The following is a 20,614-nucleotide window of genomic DNA, read 5'->3' as shown; positions in this document are numbered from 1 at the left end:
TCAGCACCAATTTTGCCATAGGTGGTGTCCTGTAGCACCAGGTCTGTGTCACGGGTGAACTGGGTCGTGACCTGGGTCGTATCCTGACACGCCTGCCCCGGGTCACGGGAGTCACGGGCTGCGGTGTTATGCGCAGAGTGTGTGACACTGGTTTTGTCACGGGGGTGGTCACTGGGGTATTCACGGGTGTGGTCACGGTGCTGGTCACGGGGGTGGTCACCACCAATTATGCCACAGGTGGTGTCCTGTAGCACCACGTCTGTGTCACGGGGGACCTGGATCGTGACCTGGGTCTTATCCTGACACGCCTGTCCCGGGTCACGGGCTGCGGTGTTATGCGCAGAGTGTGTGACACTGGTGTTGTCACGAGTGGGGTCACTGGAGGTGGCCCCGTCGACTCCGTCTCCTTGATGGAGGACTCAACTGGGTCCAGGTCGAGAAGGACACTAAGGGTCCTGATGAAGACCCACCAGACGGCCACCTCGAGGACGACCGTCACGAAGCAACTGGACATATTCCAGCAGGTCCAGGGGGGCGTGGATGTCCCGGGGCGTGGAGGGACGAGCACCTTCAAGAGGGGGACGTTACTCAATAGTCCCCGCCAGCTGGAGTCGTACTGCCGCTAGAGGAGGCGCAGACGGAAGTGGTCCTGGACCACACCCCAGACGTACCACAACACGCGACACACCACCGCCACTACCACCACCGACATTTTCATCATGCAGGAGTTGATTCTATCACTACTCATTATTTATGTTTTATTATTACTGAAAAATATTTAGTTTTTTACCAGAATATTAATAATTTGTTGCTGTAATGTTCATCGCTAATGTTTGGAAATGAGATGTGTTACAACATGCAGAAATACGACACGCACCTGGCAGCTACCAGGTGATTGTAGTGGAGTAGCTACCTGGTGATTGTAGTGGTGTAGCTACCTGGTGAATGTAGTGGTGTAGCTACGTGGTGATTGTAGTGGTGGACCTACCTGGTGATTGTAGTGGTGGAGCTACCTGGTGATTGTAGTGGTGGAGCTCCCTGGTGATTGTAGTGGTGGAGCTACCTGGTGATTGTAGTGGAGCAGCTACCTTTTTATTGTAGTGGTGTAGCTACCTGGTGATTGTAGTGGTGTAGCTATCTGGTGATGGTAGTGGTGTAGCTACCTGGTGATGGTAGTTGTGGAGCTACCTGGTGATGGTAGTGGTGGAGCTACCTGGTGATGGTAGTGGTGGAGCTCCCAGGTGATGGTAGTGGTGAAGCTCCCAGGTGATGGTAGTGGTGTAGCTACCAGGTGATGGTAGTGGTGGAGCTACCTGGTGATGGTAGTGGTGAAGCTCCCAGGTGATGGTAGTGGTGGAGCTACCTGGTGACGGTAGTGGTGAAGCTACCAGGTGATGGTAGTGGTGTAGCTACCAGGTGATGGTAGTGGTGGAGCTACCAGGTGATGGTAGTGGTGGAGCTACCAGGTGATGGTAGTGGTGTAGCTACCAGGTGATGGTAGTGGTGTAGCTACCTGGTGATGGTAGTGGTGTAGCTACCTGGTGATGGTAGTAGTGGAGCTACCTGGTGATTGTAGTGGTGAAGCTCCCAGGTGATGGTAGTGGTGTAGCTACCAGGTGATGGTAGTGGTGTAGCTACCTGGTGATGGTAGTGGTGTAGCTACCTGGTGATGGTAGTGGTGTAGCTACCTGGTGATGGTAGTGGTGTAGCTACCTGGTGATGGTAGTGGTGTAGCTACCTGGTGATGGTAGTGGTGGAGCTACCTGGTGATGGTAGTGGTGTAGCTACCAGGTGATGGTAGTGGTGTAGCTACCTGGTGATGGTAGTGGTGTAGCTACCTGGTGATGGTAGTGGTGTAGCTACCTGGTGATGGTAGTGGTGTAGCTACCAGGTGATGGTAGTGGTGGAGCTACCTGGTGATGGTAGTGGTGAAGCTCCCAGGTGATGGTAGTGGTGTAGCTACCTGGTGATGGTAGTGGTGGAGCTCCCAGGTGATGGTAGTGGTGAAGCTACCAGGTGATGGTAGTGGTGTTGCTACCAGGTGATGGTAGTGGTGTAGCTACCTGGTGATGTTAGTGGTGAAGCTCCCAGGTGATGGTAGTGGTGAAGCTACCAGGTGATGGTAGTGGTGCTACTACCTGGTGATGGTAGTGGTGTAGCTACCTGGTGATGGTAGTGGTGTAGCTACCTGGTGATGGTAGTGGTGTTGCTACCTGGTGATTGTTGTAGTGAAGCTCCCAGGTGATGGTAGTGGTGGAGCTACCAGGTGATTGTAGTGGTAAAGCTCCCAGGTGATTTTAGTGGTGTAGCTCCCAGGTGATGGTAGTGGTGAAGCTCCCAGGTGATGGTAGTGGTGAAGCTCCCGGGTGATGATAGTGGTGAAGCTCCCAGGTGATGGTAGTGGTGAAGCTCCCAGGTGATGGTAGTGGTGAAGCTCCCAGGTGATGGTAGTGGTGAAGCTCCCAGGTGATGGTAGTGGTGAAGCTCCCAGGTGATGGTAGTGGTGAAGCTCCTAGGTGATGGTAGTGGTGTAGCTACCTGGTGATGGTAGTGGTGAAGCTCCCAGGTGATGGTAGTGGTGTAGCTACCTGGTGATGGTAGTGGTGAAGCTCCCAGGTGATGGTAGTGGTGTTGCTACCTGGTGATGGTAGTGGTAGACCTACCAGGTGTTTCCACCTGTGTCCCCTTGTTCGCATACCACCAGTGTTGAATAGATTATCCTTGTTTACCCGGTTGATTCCTCTGAGGATTTTGTAGGTTGTGGTCATGTCTCCCCTTACTCTTTTGTCCTTCAGGGTCGTAAGGTGCATTTCCCGCAGCCTTTCCTCGTAACTCATGCCTCATAGTTCTGGGACTAGTCTAGTGGCATACCTTTGGACTTTTTCCAGCTTCGTCTTGTGCTTGACAAGGTACGGGCTCCATGCTGGGGCCGCATACTCCAGGATTGATCTTACATATGTGGTGTACAAGATTCTGAATGATTCCTTACACAGGTTCCTGAACGCTGTTCTGATGTTAGCCAGCCTCGCATATGCCGCAGACGTTATTCTTTTTATGTGGGCTTCAGGAGACAGGTTTGGTGTGATATCAACTCCTAGATCTTTCTCTCTGCCCGTTTCATTAAGTACTTCATCTCCTATTCTGTATTCTGTGTCTGGCCTGTTTCCACTGCCTAGTTCCATTACTTTGCATTTACTCGGGTTGAACTTCAACAGTCATTTGTTGGACCATTCACTGAGTATTTCTAGGTCAGCTTGTAGCCTCCTACTATCATCCTCTGTTTCAATCCTCCTTATAATTTTTGCATCATCAGCAAACATTGAGAGAAACGATTCTATACCCTCTGGGAGATCATTTACATATATCAGAAACGGTATAGGTCCAAGGACTGACCCCTGCGGGACCCCAATTGTAACGTCTCGCCAATCTGAGACCTCACCCCTCACACTGACTCATTGTCTCCTGTTGCTTAGGTACTCCTTTATCCAATGGAGTACCTTCCCTTTCACACCGGCCTGCATCTCCAGCTTTTTCACTAGCCTCTTGTGTGGTACTGTCTCAAAGGCTTTCTGACAATCCAAAAATATGCAGTCTGCCCATCCTTCTCTTTCTTGCCTGGTCGTAAAATTCAAGTAACCATGTGAGGCAGGACCCGCCATCCCTGAACCCATGTTGATGCTGTGTTACAAAGTTATTTCGCTCCAGATGTTTTACTAGCTTTCTTCGCACAATCTTCTCCATCAGCTTGCATGATATGCAGGTTCGGGACACTGGCCTGTAGTTCAGTGCCTCCTGTCTATCCCCTTTCTTGTATATCGGGACTACGTTAGCTGCTTTCCAAATTTCTCGAAGTTCCCCTGTTCCCAGTGATTTGTTGTACAATATGGAGAGTGGCAGGCACAGTTCTTCTGCTACTTCCATTAGTATCCAAGGGGAGATTCCATCTGGGCATATAGCCTTTGTCACATCCAACTCTAGTAAACACTTCCTTACTTCCCCGCTGGTAATCTCAAAATCTTTCAGTGGTTCCTGGTTAGCTATTCCCTCTCTTTTCGCTGGGATTTCTCGTTGCTCTAAGGTGAAGATCTCCTGGAATTTCTTATTCAGTTCGTGACACACTTCCTTGACGTTTGTAATGAATCCTTCTTCCCCCATTCTTAATTTCATAACCTGTTACTTTACTGTTGTTTTTCTCTTGTTGTCGATATGCAGCAATTTAGGATGAGTCTTTGGCTTGCTTGCGATGTCATTTTCGTATTGTCTTTCTGCATCTCTTCTCATCCTGACATATTCATTCCTGGCATTCTGTGTGTGTGTGTGTGTGTGTGTGTGTGTGTGTGTGTGTGTGTGTGTGTGTGTGTGTGTGTGTGTGTGTGTGTGTGTGTGTGTGTGTGTGTGTGTGTGTGTGTGTGTGTGTGTGTGTGTGTGTGTGTGTGTGTGTGCGTACTCACCTAGTTGTACTCACCTAGTTGTGTTTGCGGGGGTTGAGCTCTGGCACTTTGGTCCCCCCCCCCCCTCTCAACTGTCAATCAACAGGTGTACAGATTCCTGAGCCTATCGGGCTCTATCATATCTACACTTGAAACTGTGTATGGAGTCACCCTCCACCACATCACCCCCTAATGCATTCCATTTGTCAACCACTCTACACTAAAAATATTCTTTCTAATATCTCTGTGGCTCATTTGGGCACTCAGTTTCCACCTGTGTCCCCTTGTGCGTGTTCCCCTTGTGTTAAATAGACTGTCTTTATCTACCCTATCAATTCCCTTCAGAATCTTGAATGTGATGATCATGTCCCCCCTAACTCTTCTGTCTTCCAGCGAAGTGAGGTTTAATTCCCGTAGTCTCTCTTCGTAGCTCATACCTCTCAGCTCGGGTACTAGTCTGGTGGCAAACCTTTGAACCTTTTCCAGTTTAGTCTTATCCTTCACTAGATATGGACTCCATGCTGGGGCTGCATACTCCAGGATTGGCCTGACATATGTGGTATACAAAGTTCTGAATGATTCTTTACACAAGTTTCTGAAAGCCGTTCGTATGTTGGCCAGCCTGGCATATGCCACTGATGTTATGCGCTTGATATGTGCTGCAGGAGACAGGTCTGGCGTGATATCAACCCCCAAGTCTTTTTCCTTCTCTCACTCCTGAAGAATTTCCTCTCCCAGATGATACCTTGTATCTGGCCTCCTGCTCCCTACACCTATCTTCATTACATTACATTACATTTACAATCTCTAACAACCATTTGTTCGACCATTCCTTCACCTTGTCTAGGTCTTCTTGAAGCCTCAAACAGTCCTCTTCTGTTTTAATCCTTCTCATAATTTTAGCATCGTCCGCAAATATTGAGAGAAATGAATCGATACCCTCCGGGAGATCATTTACATATATCAGAAACAAGATAGGACCGAGTACAGAGCCCTGTGGGACTCCACTGGTATCTTCACGCCAATCGGAGGTCTCACCCCTCACCGTAACTCTCTGCTTCCTATTGCTTAGATACTCCCTTATCCACTGGAGCACCTTACCAGCTACACCTGCCTGTCTCTCCAGCTTATGTACCAGCTTCTTATGCGGTACTGTGTCAAAGGCTTTCCGACAATCCAAGAAAATGCAGTCCGCCCAGCCCTCTCTTTCTTGCTTAATCTTTGTCACCTGATCGTAGAATTCTATCAAGCCTGTAAGGCAAGATTTACCCTCCCTGAACCCATGTTGGCGATTTGTCACGAAGTCCCTTCTCTCCAGATGTGTTACCAGTATTTTTCTCACGATTTTCTCCATCACCTTGCATGGTATACAAGTCAAGGACACTGGCCTGTAGTTCAGTGCCTCTTGCCTGTCGCCCTTTTTGTATATTGGGACCACATTCGCCGTCTTCCATATTTCTGGTAGGTCTCCCGTCTCCAGTGACTTACTATACACTATGGAGAGTGGCAAGCAAAGTGCCTCTCCACACTCTTTCAGTACCCATGGTGAGATCCCATCTGGACCAACAGCCTTTCTAACATCCAGATCCAGCAGGTGTCTCCTGACCTCCTCTCTCGTAATTTCGAACTCTTCCAAGGCCACCTGGTTTACCTCCTTTTCTCCTAGCACAGTGACCTCACCTTGTTCTATTGTGAAGACCTCCTGGAACCTCTTGTTGAGTTCTTCACAAACCTCTCTGTCATTCTCTGTATACCTGTTCTCGCCTGTACGAAGTTTCAATACCTGTTCTTTCACTGTTGTTTTCCTTCTGATGTGACTGTGGAGTAGCTTTGGTTCGGTCTTGGCTTTGTTTGCTATATCATTTTCAAAACTTTTCTCTGCTTCTCTTCTCACCCTGATGTACTCATTCCTGGTTCTCTGGTATCTCTCTCTGCTTTCTGGTGTTCTGTTATTCCGGAAGTTCTTCCACGCCCTTTTGTTCAGTTTCTTCGCTTCCATACATGCCCTATTATACCATGGATTCTTCTGTTGCTTCTCGGATTTTTCCCTTTGGGCCGGGATGAACCTGTTTACTGCCTCCTGACACTTTTGGGTAACATAGTCCATCATACCCTGTACAGACTTATCTCTGAGGTCTGTGTCCCAAGGTATTTCACTTAGGAAACTTCTCATATGTTCATAATTCCTGTGTGTGTGTGTGTGTGTGTGTGTGTGTGTGTGTGTACTCACCTAGTTCTCACCTAGTTGTGTGTGTGTGTGTGTACTCATCTAGTTGTGTTTGCGGGGGTTGAGCTCTGGCTCTTTGGTCCCGCCTCTCAACCGTCAACAACAGGTGTACAGATTCCTGAGCCTATTGGGCTCTATCATATCTACACTTGAAACTATGTATGGAGTCAGCCTCCACCACATCACTTCCTGTGTGTGTGTGTGTGTGTGTGTGTGTGTGTGTGTGTGTGTGTGTGTGTGTGTGTGTGTGTGTGTGTGTGTGTGTGTGTGTGTGTGTGTGTGTTATTATAGACTGTGGGTTGGTTGGTGTTGTCGTCGTTGATCCTTCTCTACGGACAACCCAACCCACAACTCGGTAGAGTGCTTATACTAGGAGATCACCCTTGGCGCTTCTGGCTCTTGGAGAGGGGCTCAACGTCACACGTTTAGGGGATGCGGCTCCAACATTTAGCCTCGTTGTCACGTGCACACACCCACTCGAGCCGCTGTGACTCCCCACTCTCTCCCTAGGTGATATGATCTCCTCAATCCCCTTTTTGACTTATTCGTATTACCTTTTACCCTGTCCACGGCAGTGGTTCTTGGTTCTTTCTCTCTCTCTCTCCTTCTTTACTACCTCCTGGGAAGCCTCACTAGGACGAGGGCAAACACCAGCAAATTGGGATACATTTACTGGACAAAGCACATACACGATACATACACACATATAATAATAATGAATCCTATACTCTATAATATCACAATCAGGTTGCACTCCAACACCATCAGAACTCTATTATCAGCTTATCAAGTGGTATCCTATCTCATGGTTCACCACCTGATACTATCAACCTCCTCAAGTTGATCAAGTCTACATACACTGTTGCACCATCAGCAAGATAACATATATATACAGAAAATCAGCATTTGAATGCAATAACATATACCAGTATAAATGTTCATTGATACTTCAGTATAAAAAAACTCCTTGACGTAAGAATGCCAACAGTCACTCACCTCTCACTGCGTCTTGCACGCTAATGACAACCAAACACTATCAACTCCCTATAAGTAATCCACCAGAACTTCCCCTTCCACCTCTGGAAGTTCACTACCCTAATATCCTTAGGTTCTTCCGGGCTTCACTACCAGGATCCTCTGCAGCTCCTCCAGGCTGCTATCATGAAGTTTCCTTGAGCAACTACGGTGCTTCACCCTTCTGCTAGGGTCCTCCACAGCTCTCTTGGCTGCAACACCATGAAGTTTCCCCGAGCAAGTATGGTGCTTCTCCACCTCTACAGAAGCACGTGACACTCCTCTTCACTGCTGCTTCTCCTCACAGCTCGAGGTCCTCTGCTCCACTACCTTTGGAGTCTCATCAATTACTTCATCTGCTGGCTTCGAAGTTCTCAGCAACTTCTTCCCCAAAAGAACAAACCTGCAACCCATCGACACTCCAATAAAATGTTCCCCTTTAACACAAACAAAAAATATTCACACAATATGTTTGCCTCAAACCTCTATCTGTTCTCTACATACAGTGAGAGTGGACTCCCCCATTTTGGGCGGGTCCATACTCCACCTCGCCTGGCGGCGGTCCTCACTCACTGGGAGGGTCTTCCTCCATCCGGAGCCGGGCTCCCTCAGTCGTCGGACAGAGCTCAGAGGGGACGGACGTCGCTCCGTGCTCCTCCCTCTTCACTCTACTATTTCAGGCCTTCTGCCTTATTAAAACATGTCTAACCTATAAATAAACATTGCTACTGCCGCTGGGCACACGACCAACTACAAACAATCGCTATGAACTGGCGTATATCGTGCTTACCACAGATTAACTGATCGAGGGCGCTTTCCCTCTGACGGCGTCTGGTCAGGGCGCTCCACACAGCCCACAATAATGTCCCTGGCGGGCTTGACACTCTCTTCTTCGACCAGGACTTGAGACCACAACGTTCCCAGCTCAGTTCCACAGCTGGCACGTCTACACACTTCTCTTCTCTTCGAGATATATCACTAGGGGTTCCCTTCTGACGGGAGCTCAAACGGAGCGCGGCTTCCCCCTGCGATGTCTGGCACTCAAGTGAGGTCAAGGTCCTCCGGAAGCGAGCCTCACGCCTCCAGCAAAATGTCCACATCTCCTAGCCAGTCATTTATCTATTTCCTTACTTACTGCCCATAATCTTAAACTGTTATACATATCCAAGCAACTATTTTACATATGGGTTATTACCTTAATATTTGCCAGACCTTCTAATCAGGTCAGGCTTGATGAATAACTCTCAAGGAGGGAGACTCGTTTCTCCTGTAGGCTGAGATCATAACACTCCCCTCCCCTTATTTTTGAGAGTTATTCCAGTGGCAAAGCTCGGGATAATACATCCGCCACTACACTGTCTCGTTCTTCACCCCATATACTCTCTTAGGAGTCTACAATTAATTTGTTGCACCTTGCAACATCTGGCTCACAACTCTCCAGGAACATGTTCTTCTCACAAATGATCTGACCTCTCTGGCACCTCTTGGCTAGGCTGTCCTCCTTGGACGCCTGCACTCCATCGGTCCACTCTACTTATTGTCTCCACCCTCCGTTTCCTCGTCTTCTCTTCACGTCCAGAGTCAGACATCTACTGTCTGTACCTCCTCTGTCGTCTTCACTCTTCCATCTACTGCCATTATACTTTCGTCTCCTGTCATCATACTTCACTCCCTCGTCTTCACCGACGATCCTCCCTTTCGTCTCCTCATTTATCCGAGACATCATCCTGTTTAACTTCCATCGAGTCCTCGGCTTTCTTCTACTCCTCCATGCTTGTATCATCTTCCTCTTCCCACACTTTTCACCTCTATACAACTCCATTTCTTCTCCTTCAACTCTTCTTCGTTCCCTAAAAGTTTCTTCGGGCACTATACTACATCCAACAGCACTCGACCGTACATATCGCTTTACCTTTCCTAGAGTGCTCGTAGGCATCTCTCCACACATACTGTCTCTTCTCCTTTCGTTTTCTCGGCTATTACTCTTCTTCATTATCTCTCCTCCACGTTTTCTGCGAAACATATCAACTCCTGACATCTCAAACAACTTAACTCCACTATCCCTATGCCTCTGTGCTCGTGGACAACGTGACGCTCTACTCCCGTCCTCAGTATGTCCACATCTTTCCTCATTCATACTCAGCACAGTTGCATTCACCTTCCGACCCTTAATTTCAGCAGTCTGGGCTCTAGTCAGGTCCGCTCTCTTCACATGATTCTTCTTCGGCTGGGTCATCCTCACTTTCGACCGCACCGAGACTCCATTTGCCTGGGCTGGCCCTTCATCAAACAGCCACGCTATATCTACGTCGATATCTTCCACCGGCTGAATCGACACTGTATCATCTTCTCCAGCGTCTTCCTTGTCGGCCACCTCTGCCCTCCTCACTACCGAGACAGGGTACTCAGTGGCTTGGCGGTCTCCTGACTCATCTCCTCGGATGTCAGTCAGGTTCACACTCTCAGGTGTCCCACTCGTGCAGTGGCCTTCTGGGCACTCCTCTGGCACAGTCTCCGCTATGACTCTTGGCAACACCTTTGTCCCGCACAAGTCATTCCCCAGGATCACTTGGACTCCTGGAATAGGTATGTCGGGGCACACTCCCAACATCACCTCTGCCGACACATATTCCGACCTTAGCTGGACAGTACAAATGGGCATGTCACTTTCAGACAACAACCCATATACCTTCATCTTACTCCTGCCATCTAACCGTCGATCATTCCCAATCAGGCTTCTCGTAATCAAGCTCTGATTAGCTCCGGTATCTCTTAAGATACCAACTTCTACCTCAGGTTGGCTTCCTACACTGATCCAACCTTTGCTCATGAACGGCCTATACCTCTCGTTCACTAAGTTCGCTCTCTGTGGTTTGTCTTGGAACACATTAGTATATTTGCCTCGGGGGTCACACATGGCCAGGGTCACAACTCTCTTGCCCTGCCGACAATCTCGCATCACGTGACCCAATCCGTTACAATTGTAACATCTCATCTGGGAAAAGTCTCTTCTATATGTACCAGAGTAGCTCTGACTCTGCCCACTCACATGAGAATTCCTCGGGCCAGGTACACTACTTGCACTCTGTGGGGTTCTACTGGACTCTTGATTTCCAGGATAACGATTAGTTTCTTGTTTAGCTCCTCCATCTTCACTTTCAGACGAAGTGCGCGACCTACTCTTCTGAGTTTTAGGGTACTTACTTTTATCTGCCCATTTATCAAAATTTTTCTCACCCCAGACTCTTCTGGGTCTTTCATAATTTCTTCCTCCCCAGACTCCACTGGGTCTGCCATTGCTGCGTCTCGCCTCGCTTCTTACTCTGTTCTCCCTTAAGCTCTTGTACGCTTCAGTAATCATATCCGCCCTATCTGCGGCATCTTTCACCTCCTTTATCCCTGCTTCTTGGATCTTGAACTTTGTTTCGGGATGCATCATCTCCAAGAACTTCTCCATGACCATCAGTTGCTTCAGGTCAGCGTAAGATCCAACTCCAGCAGCCTCAATCCACTTCTGGAATCGTCTTTCCATATCTCTTGCTGTCTCAGCAAACGTACACGCTCCAACTTTGATCATCTCTCTGAAGCGCTTCCTATAAGCTTCTGGGGTTAACTGAAACGAGCGCAATATGCTGCTCTTTACTGTGGCATAATCCTGGCACTCTTCCAGTGACAATTGGGTGTATGCCTCCCTGGCTGCACCGGTCAATCTTAACTGGACCAGCTGGGCCCATTCCTCCTGTGGCCACTCCTTGATACTGGCTACTTTCTCAAAATGCTCGAAGAAGCTCTCTGCCTCTTCGGGCACAAACAAGGGAATGTCCTTCTCCCTAACCCTAACATCTGTTGGGTGTGATACCTGGGTGGTGCTCTCTGGCAACCCATGTTCAATCCTTTGCTCAGCCAAGGTTCTGTTCGCTTCTATCTGCATTTGTTTTGTTCTCTCTTTTTCTTTTTCCACCTCTAGCCTTGCTTTCTCTTTTTCTTTCTCCTGTTCCAACTCCAGTTCTCTTACTCTGGTTTTCTCTTTTTCTTTCTCCACCTCTAGTCTTGCTTTCTCTTTTTCTATTTCCAGTCTGGTTTTTTCTTTTTCTACTTCCAACGTGGTTTTTTCTTTTTCCTTCTCTGCTTCATTTTTCATCTGGAGTTCTAATTTCATCTTTTCCAGCTGGAACTGTCTCTCCATGTCCTCTCGTTGTTGCTGCATCTGGAGCTCTAACTGGAATCTCTCCAAGCTCCTATTTCGGCTACTCCTGCTACTGCGGCTACTCTTGCTGCTCCTAATCGATCCCTGGGATCTCACTTCATCCTGCCCATCATCCTCCTTTCTACTTTCAGCTCCTTCCTGGGCTCCTTGTTCTGCCGCTTCACTTCTGGCTCTCAACTGCCTCAGGATCTCATCCTTCATCCCAGCTACTTTAGATGCTTTCAACCTGATGCCACATTTTTCTGCTATTTGTTTCAATTGATCCCTCGTGCAACCTTCCAAGTCCTCAGGCTTGCCTGACTCCACAAACGCTTGCACCTTATCCATCTTTGTCCTGTGAGTCTTCCCAAGAGAGAGAGTATACACCTGCGGTCACACAGTTTATCTCAGCAGGGGTGTACAAATCCACTCTTGGACAGGGTGTGGGTGTGTCAGTTCACTCTCCCGGACAGGCCCCCAATTTATTATAGACTGTGGGTTGGTTGGTGTTGTCTTCGTTGATCCTTCTCTACGGACAACCCAACCCACAACTCGGTAGAGTGCTTATACTAGGAGATCACCCTTGGCGCTTCTGGCTCTTGGAGAGGGGCTCAACGTCACACGTTTAGGGGATGCGGCTCCAACATTTAGCCTCGTTGTCACGTGCACACACCCACTCGAGCCGCTGTGACTCCCCACTCTCTCCCTAGGTGATATGATCTCCTCAATCCCCTTTTTGACTTATTCGTATTACCTTTTACCCTGTCCACGGCAGTGGTTCTTGGTTCTTTCTCTCTCTCTCTCCTTCTTTACTACCTCCTGGGAAGCCTCACTAGGACGAGGGCAAACACCAGCAAATTGGGATACATTTACTGGACAAAGCACATACACGATACATACACACATATAATAATAATGAATCCTATACTCTATAATATCACAATCAGGTTGCACTCCAACACCATCAGAACTCTATTATCAGCTTATCAAGTGGTATCCTATCTCATGGTTCACCACCTGATACTATCAACCTCCTCAAGTTGATCAAGTCTACATACACTGTTGCACCATCAGCAAGATAACATATATATACAGAAAATCAGCATTTGAATGCAATAACATATACCAGTATAAATGTTCATTGATACTTCAGTATAAAAAAACTCCTTGACGTAAGAATGCCAACAGTCACTCACCTCTCACTGCGTCTTGCACGCTAATGACAACCAAACACTATCAACTCCCTATAAGTAATCCACCAGAACTTCCCCTTCCACCTCTGGAAGTTCACTACCCTAATATCCTTAGGTTCTTCCGGGCTTCACTACCAGGATCCTCTGCAGCTCCTCCAGGCTGCTATCATGAAGTTTCCTTGAGCAACTACGGTGCTTCACCCTTCTGCTAGGGTCCTCCACAGCTCTCTTGGCTGCTACACCATGAAGTTTCCCCGAGCAAGTATGGTGCTTCTCCACCTCTACAGAAGCACGTGACACTCCTCTTCACTGCTGCTTCTCCTCACAGCTCGAGGTCCTCTGCTCCACTACCTTTGGAGTCTCATCAATTACTTCATCTGCTGGCTTCGAAGTTCTCAGCAACTTCTTCCCCAAAAGAACAAACCTGCAACCCATCGACACTCCAATAAAATGTTCCCCTTTAACACAAACAAAAAATATTCACACAATATGTTTGCCTCAAACCTCTATCTGTTCTCTACATACAGTGAGAGTGGACTCCCCCATTTTGGGCGGGTCCATACTCCACCTCGCCTGGCGGCGGTCCTCACTCACTGGGAGGGTCTTCCTCCATCCGGAGCCGGGCTCCCTCAGTCGTCGGACAGAGCTCAGAGGGGACGGACGTCGCTCCGTGCTCCTCCCTCTTCACTCTACTATTTCAGGCCTTCTGCCTTATTAAAACATGTCTAACCTATAAATAAACATTGCTACTGCCGCTGGGCACACGACCAACTACAAACAATCACTATGAACTGGCGTATATCGTGCTTACCACAGATTAACTGATCGAGGGCGCTTTCCCTCTGACGGCGTCTGGTCAGGGCGCTCCACACAGCCCACAATAATGTCCCTGGCGGGCTTGACACTCTCTTCTTCGACCAGGACTTGAGACCACAACGTTCCCAGCTCAGTTCCACAGCTGGCACGTCTACACACTTCTCTTCTCTTCGAGATATATCACTAGGGGTTCCCTTCTGACGGGAGCTCAAACGGAGCGCGGCTTCCCCCTGCGATGTCTGGCACTCAAGTGAGGTCAAGGTCCTCCGGAAGCGAGCCTCACGCCTCCAGCAAAATGTCCACATCTCCTAGCCAGTCATTTATCTATTTCCTTACTTACTGCCCATAATCTTAAACTGTTATACATATCCAAGCAACTATTTTACATATGGGTTATTACCTTAATATTTGCCAGACCTTCTAATCAGGTCAGGCTTGATGAATAACTCTCAAGGAGGGAGACTCGTTTCTCCTGTAGGCTGAGATCATAACAGTGTGTACTTACCTATTTGTACTCACCTATTTGTGCTTGCGGGGGTTGAGCTTTGGCTCTTTGGTCCCGCCTCTCAACTGTCAATCAACTGGTGTACAGGTTCCTGAACCTACTGGTCTCTATCATATCTACATTTAAAACTGTACATGGAGTCAGCCTCCACCACATCACTGCCTAATGCATTCCATCCGTTAACTACTCTGACACTGCAAAAGTTCCTTCTAACGTCTCTGTAGCTCATGTGGGTACTCAGTTTCCACCTGTGTCCCCTTGTTCGCGTCCCACCAGTGTTGAATAGTTTATCCTTGTTTACCCGGTCGATTCCTCTGAGGATTTTGTAGGTTGTGATCATGTCTCCCCTTACTCTTCTGTCTTCCAGTATCGTAAGGTGCATTTCCCGCAGCCTTTCCTCGTAACTCATGCCTCTTACTTCTGGGACTAGTCTAGTGGCATACCTTTGGACTTTTTCCAGCTTCGTCTTGTGCTTGACAAGGTACGGGCTCCATGCTGGGGCCGCATACTCCAGGATTGGTCTTACATATGTGGTGTACAAGATTCTGAATGATTCCTTACACAGGTTCCTGAACGCTGTTCTGATGTTAGCCAGCCTCGCATATGCCGCAGACGTTATTCTTTTTATGTGGGCTTCAGGAGACAGGTTTGGTGTGATATCAACTCCTAGATCTTTCTCTCTGCTCGTTTCATTAAGTACTTCATCTCCTATTCTGTATCCTGTGTTTGGCCTCCTATTTCCACTGCCTATTTTCATTACTTTGCATTTACTCGGGTTGAACTTCAACAGCCATTTGTTGGACCATTCACTCAGTCTGTCTAGGTCATCTTGTAGCCTCCTACTATCGTCCTCAGTTTCAATCCTCATAATTTTTGCATCATCGGCAAACATTGAGAGAAACGATTCTATACCCTCTAGAAGATCATTTACATATATCAGAAACAGTATACGTCCAAGGACTGACCCTTGCGGTACTCCGCTCGTAACGTCTCGCCAATCTGAGACCTCACCCCTCACACTGACTCGTTGTCTCCTGTTACTTAGGGACTCCTGTATCCAACGGAGTACCTTCCCTTTCACTCCAGCCTGCATCTCCAGTTTTTTCACTAGCCTCTTGTGTGGCACTGTATCAAAGGCTTTCTGACAATCCAAAAATATGCAGTCTGCCCACCCTTCTCTTTCTTGCCTTATTTTTGTTGCCTGGTCGTAGAATTCAAGTAACCCTGTGAGGCAGGACCTGCCATCCCTGAATCCGTGTTGATGCTGTGTTACAAAGTTCTTTCGTTCTTTCGCTTTCTTCGCACAATCTTCTCCATCATCTTGCATGGTATGCAGGTTAGGGACACTGGCCTGTAATTCAGTGCCTCCTCTCTATCCCCTTCCTTGTATATCGGAACTACGTTAGCTGCTTTCCAAATATCTGGCAGTTCCCCTGTTGCCAGTGATTTGTTATACACTATGGAGAGCGGGAGGCACAGTTCTTCTGCTCCTTCCTTTAGTATCCAAGGGGAGATTCCATCTGGGCCTATAGCCTTTGTCACATTCAATTCTAGTAAACACTTCCTTACTTCCCCGCTGGTAATCTCAAACTCTTCCAGTGGTTTCTGGTTAGCTATTCCCTCTCTTATCTCTGGGATTTCTCCTTGCTCTAAGGTGAAGACCTCTTGGAATTTCTTATTCAGTTCCTCACACACTTCCTTGTCGTTTGTAGTGAATCCTTCTGCCCCTATCCTTAATTTCATAACCTGTTCCTTTACTGTTGTTTTTCTCCTGATGTGACTATGCAGCAATTTAGGCTGAGTCTTTGCCTTACTTGCGATGTCATTTTCGTATTGTCTTTCTGCCTCTCTTCTCATCCTGACATATTCATTCCTGGCATTCTGGTATCTTTCTCTGCTCTCCAGTGTCCTGTTATTCCTATAGTTTCTCCATGCCCTTTTACTTTGCTGCTTAGCTAGCCTACATCTCTGATTAAACCATGGGTTTCTCATCTTCATTTCACTGTTTTCCTTTTGGACTGGGACAAACTTGTTTGCTGCGTCCTTGCATTTTTGCGTGATGTATTCCATCATATCTTGGGCCGTCTTTTCCCTGAGCTCTGTTTCCCATGCTATATTTGTTAGGAATTTTCTTATCTCCTCATAGTTTCCCTTTCGGTATGCTAACCTTTTGGTTTCGGTATCCCTCTTCGAGTTCAATAACCCTTCTTCAATCAGGTACTCAAACACCAATACACTGTGGTCGCTCATTCCTACTGGGGCCTCAAAACTGATTTCTCTTATGTCAGAGTCGTTCAGGGTGAAGACCAGATCGAGTCTCGCTGGTTCGTCATTTCCTCTCATCCTTGTGGGTTCTCTGACATGCTGGGTTAAGAAGTTTCTAGTCGCCACCTCCAGTAGTTTGGCTCTCCACGTATCCTCGCCTCCATGCGGTTCCTTGTTCTCCCAATCAATCCTGCCGTGATTGAACTCCCCCATGATGAGCAGGTGGGATCTATTTCTACAGGCAGAAGAGACTGCCCTCTCAATTATAGTGTTAACTGCCATGTTATTGCTTACGTACTCTTGACTGGGTCTTCTGTCATTTGGTGGAGGATTATATATTACTGCTACTACTATCCTTGGTCCTCCCATTGTCATGGTGCCTGCTATGTAGTCTCTGAAACCCTCACAGCCCGGGATAGCCATCTCCTTAAAATTCCATTCCTTTCTCATGAGTAGGGCCACTCCGCCTCCTCCCCTACCTTCCCTCTCTTTCCTTATTATTGTGTACTCCTGGGGAAACACGGCATTCGTTATGATTCCAGAGAGTTTTGTTTCAGTGAGTCCAATTACATCTGGGTTCACTTCTTGTGCTCTTTCCCTTAGTTCACTTGCCTTGCTTGTGATCCCATCTATATTTGAGTACATTGCCATGAAACTAACTCTCTTCTGCTTCTCCTCTGGGGGGGACCTGTGGGGTCTGGGGTGAGCGGGAGCTGGTAGGATCTGGTACGGGGAGACTGGTGGAGGAGGAAGGGCTTGGGGGGGTAGGTGAGGGTAGGGAGAGTGGGTTAGGAGGGGAGGGGGAGGGTAGGGGGATTGGGTGAGGGGAGGGAGGGTTGGGGGGGTGGGTGAGAGGGGGAGGGTTGGGTGGGTATGGGGAAGAAAGGGGGGTTTGGGGGGCCAATAAAGTGGGGAGGGCTTGGGGGGCGTGGGGGGAAAGGGAAGGCTGAGGTGGTTGAGGAAGAGGGGAGGGTTTTGGGGAGTGGTGGAGAGGGGAAGGCTTAGGTGGGGTGGGGAAGAGTGGGGGGCTTAGGGGGGTAGGGGAGAATGGAGGGCTTGTGGGTGGGAGAGACAGAAGGGCATGTGGGAGAAGGGAGGTCCTGGGGGGAGGTGGGAGTGGGAGGAGGGGGGTGAGTGGGAGGAGAGGGGTGGGTGGGGGGAGACTGCCTTAGGTTGGTACTTAGTGGGGGGCTGACAGGGGTTGGGGCAGGTAGGGTGTCTGTTGGGTAGAATGTGGGGGTGGTGCCGCACTCCCTGTGGCTAATGCACTGTTTGAGGAGGGTTCCCCATTCCCCTCTGGGATTGTAAGGATCGGGGGTGTAGCTCCCTGATTCCTTTCTCTCTCCCTGCGCTCCTTCCTCGCGTCTGCTGCCTGCATTCTCTCTTCCCTTGTCATATCCCTCTGCAAGAATACTCTTTTGAACTTCTCTACATTTGTTAGACAGCACTTCCTTTCTAACAGTTCCTCTTTCGTGATTTCGCTCATGAAAACCACCTTCATCATTCGGTGTCTGTCCTTGTTGTACTTTCCAAGCCTGAAAACCTTTTCTACATTTTGCTCAGCTCCCTCCATCCTTACCTCTTTAAGGATCTCTTTAATCATGTTTTTGTCCTTGTCTCTTCGCTCCTTTGGTCTGGTCCCTGTTTTCTCTATAATGCCTGCTACTACTACTGCTCTATTTCTCTCTATCAGCCGGCTAGTACATCTAGCCGCTTCCTGAGAGGAAGCCACTTCCATGGCAACTTCCTTAACTGCAGACCTAGCTTCAGGGCTCGTTTTAAGTATTTCAGCAAATGAGAGCTGAGGTGTGGAGGTCCACTCCACAGTAGCATTCCTGTCTCCCTGAGGCACGGTTTGTGTCTGGTATTGTGGAGAAGTCTGCTTCAGGCATCTTATCTCCTCCTTTGCTGCCCTTAGTTCAACCTTGCAGGTTGGTAACTGCCTTCTTCATTACCCTCAGTCCTTCACTTAATTCATCCCACATTTGCTGGAATACTCCCATCATCCAGGTATCCTGTTCCACCCCTTCCTCTGAATTTGTTCCAGCCGCGATTGACATACTGCGTGTGTAAGCCCGAGTTCGTGTCCCTTCCATGTCTTGCCCGAGAGAGAGAGAGATAGAGAGAGAGAGAGAGAGAGAGAGAGAGAGAGAGAGAGAGAGAGAGAGAGAGAGAGAGAGAGAGAGAGAGAGAGAGAGAGAGAGAGAGAGAGAGAGAGAGAGAGAGAGAGAGAGAGAGAGAGAGAGAGAGAGAGAGAGAGAGAGAGAGAGAGAGAGAGAGAGAGAGAGAGAGAGAGAGAGAGAGAGAGAGAGAGAGAGAGAGAGAGAGAGAGAGAGAGAGAGAGAGAGAGAGAGAGAGAGAGAGAGAGAGAGAGAGAGAGAGAGAGAGAGAGAGAGAGAGAGAGAGAGAGAGAGAGAGAGAGAGAGAGAGAGAGAGAGAGAGAGAGAGAGAGAGAGAGAGAGAGAGAGAGAGAGAGAGAGAGAGAGAGAGAGAGAGAGAGAGAGAGAGAGAGAGAGAGAGAGAGAGAGAGAGAGAGAGAGAGAGAGAGAGAGAGAGAGAGAGAGAGAGAGAGAGAGAGAGAGAGAGAGAGAGAGAGAGAGAGAGAGAGAGAGAGAGAGGAGAGAGAGAGAGAGAGAGAGAGAGAGAGAGAGAGAGAGAGAGAGAGAGAGAGAGAGAGAGAGAGAGAGAGAGAGAGAGAGAGAGAGAGAGAGAGAGAGAGAGAGAGAGAGAGAGAGAGAGAGAGAGAGAGAGAGAGAGAGAGAGAGAGAGAGAGAGAGAGAGAGAGAGAGAGAGAGAGAGAGAGAGAGAGAGAGAGAGAGAGAGAGAGAGAGAGAGAGAGAGAGAGAGAGAGAGAGAGAGAGAGAGAGAGAGAGAGAGAGAGAGAGAGAGAGAGAGAGAGAGAGAGAGAGAGAGAGAGAGAGAGAGAGAGAGAGAGAGAGAGAGAGAGAGAGAGAGAGAGAGAGAGAGAGAGAGAGAGAGAGAGAGAGAGAGAGAGAGAGAGAGAGAGAGAGAGAGAGAGAGAGAGAGAGAGAGAGAGAGAGAGAGAGAGAGAGAGAGAGAGGAGAGAGAGAGAGAGAGAGAGAGAGAGAGAGAGAGAGAGAGAGAGAGAGAGAGAGAGAGAGAGAGAGAGAGAGAGAGAGAGAGAGAGAGAGAGAGAGAGAGAGAGAGAGAGAGAGAGAGAGAGAGAGAGAGAGAGAGAGAGAGAGAGAGAGAGAGAGAGAGAGAGAGAGAGAGAGAGAGAGAGAGAGAGAGAGAGAGAGAGAGAGAGAGAGAGAGAGAGAGAGAGAGAGAGAGAGAGAGAGAGAGAGAGAGAGAGAGAGAGAGAGAGAGAGAGAGAGAGAGAGAGAGAGAGAGAGAGAGAGAGAGAGAGAGAGAGAGAGAGAGAGAGAGAGAGAGAGAGAGAGAGAGAGAGAGAGAGAGAGAGAGAGAGAGAGAGAGAGAGAGAGAGAGAGAGAGAGAGAGAGAGAGAGAGAGAGAGAGAGAGAGAGAGAGAGAGAGAGAGAGAGAGAGAGAGAGAGAGAGAGAGAGAGAGAGAGAGAGAGAGAGAGAGAGAGAGAGAGAGGAGAGAGAGAGAGAGAGAGAGAGAGAGAGAGAGAGAGAGAGAGAGAGAGAGAGAGAGAGAGAGAGAGAGAGAGAGAGGAGAGAGAGAGAGAGAGAGAGAGAGAGAGAGAGAGAGAGAGAGAGAGAGAGAGAGAGAGAGAGAGAGAGAGAGAGAGAGAGAGAGAGAGAGAGAGAGAGAGAGAGAGGAGAGAGAGAGAGAGAGAGAGAGAGAGAGAGAGAGAGAGAGAGAGAGAGAGAGAGAGAGAGGAGAGAGAGAGAGAGAGAGAGAGAGAGAGAGAGAGAGAGAGAGAGAGAGAGAGAGGAGAGAGAGAGAGAGAGAGAGAGAGAGAGAGAGAGAGAGAGAGAGAGAGAGAGAGAGAGAGAGAGAGAGAGAGAGAGAGAGAGAGAGAGAGAGAGAGAGAGAGAGAGAGAGAGAGA

The sequence above is a fragment of the Procambarus clarkii genome, chromosome 54 (genome assembly GCF_040958095.1).
Source record: "Procambarus clarkii isolate CNS0578487 chromosome 54, FALCON_Pclarkii_2.0, whole genome shotgun sequence".
Classification (NCBI taxonomy): Eukaryota; Metazoa; Arthropoda; class Malacostraca; order Decapoda; family Cambaridae; genus Procambarus; species Procambarus clarkii.
This window is presented reverse-complemented; position numbering follows the sequence as displayed.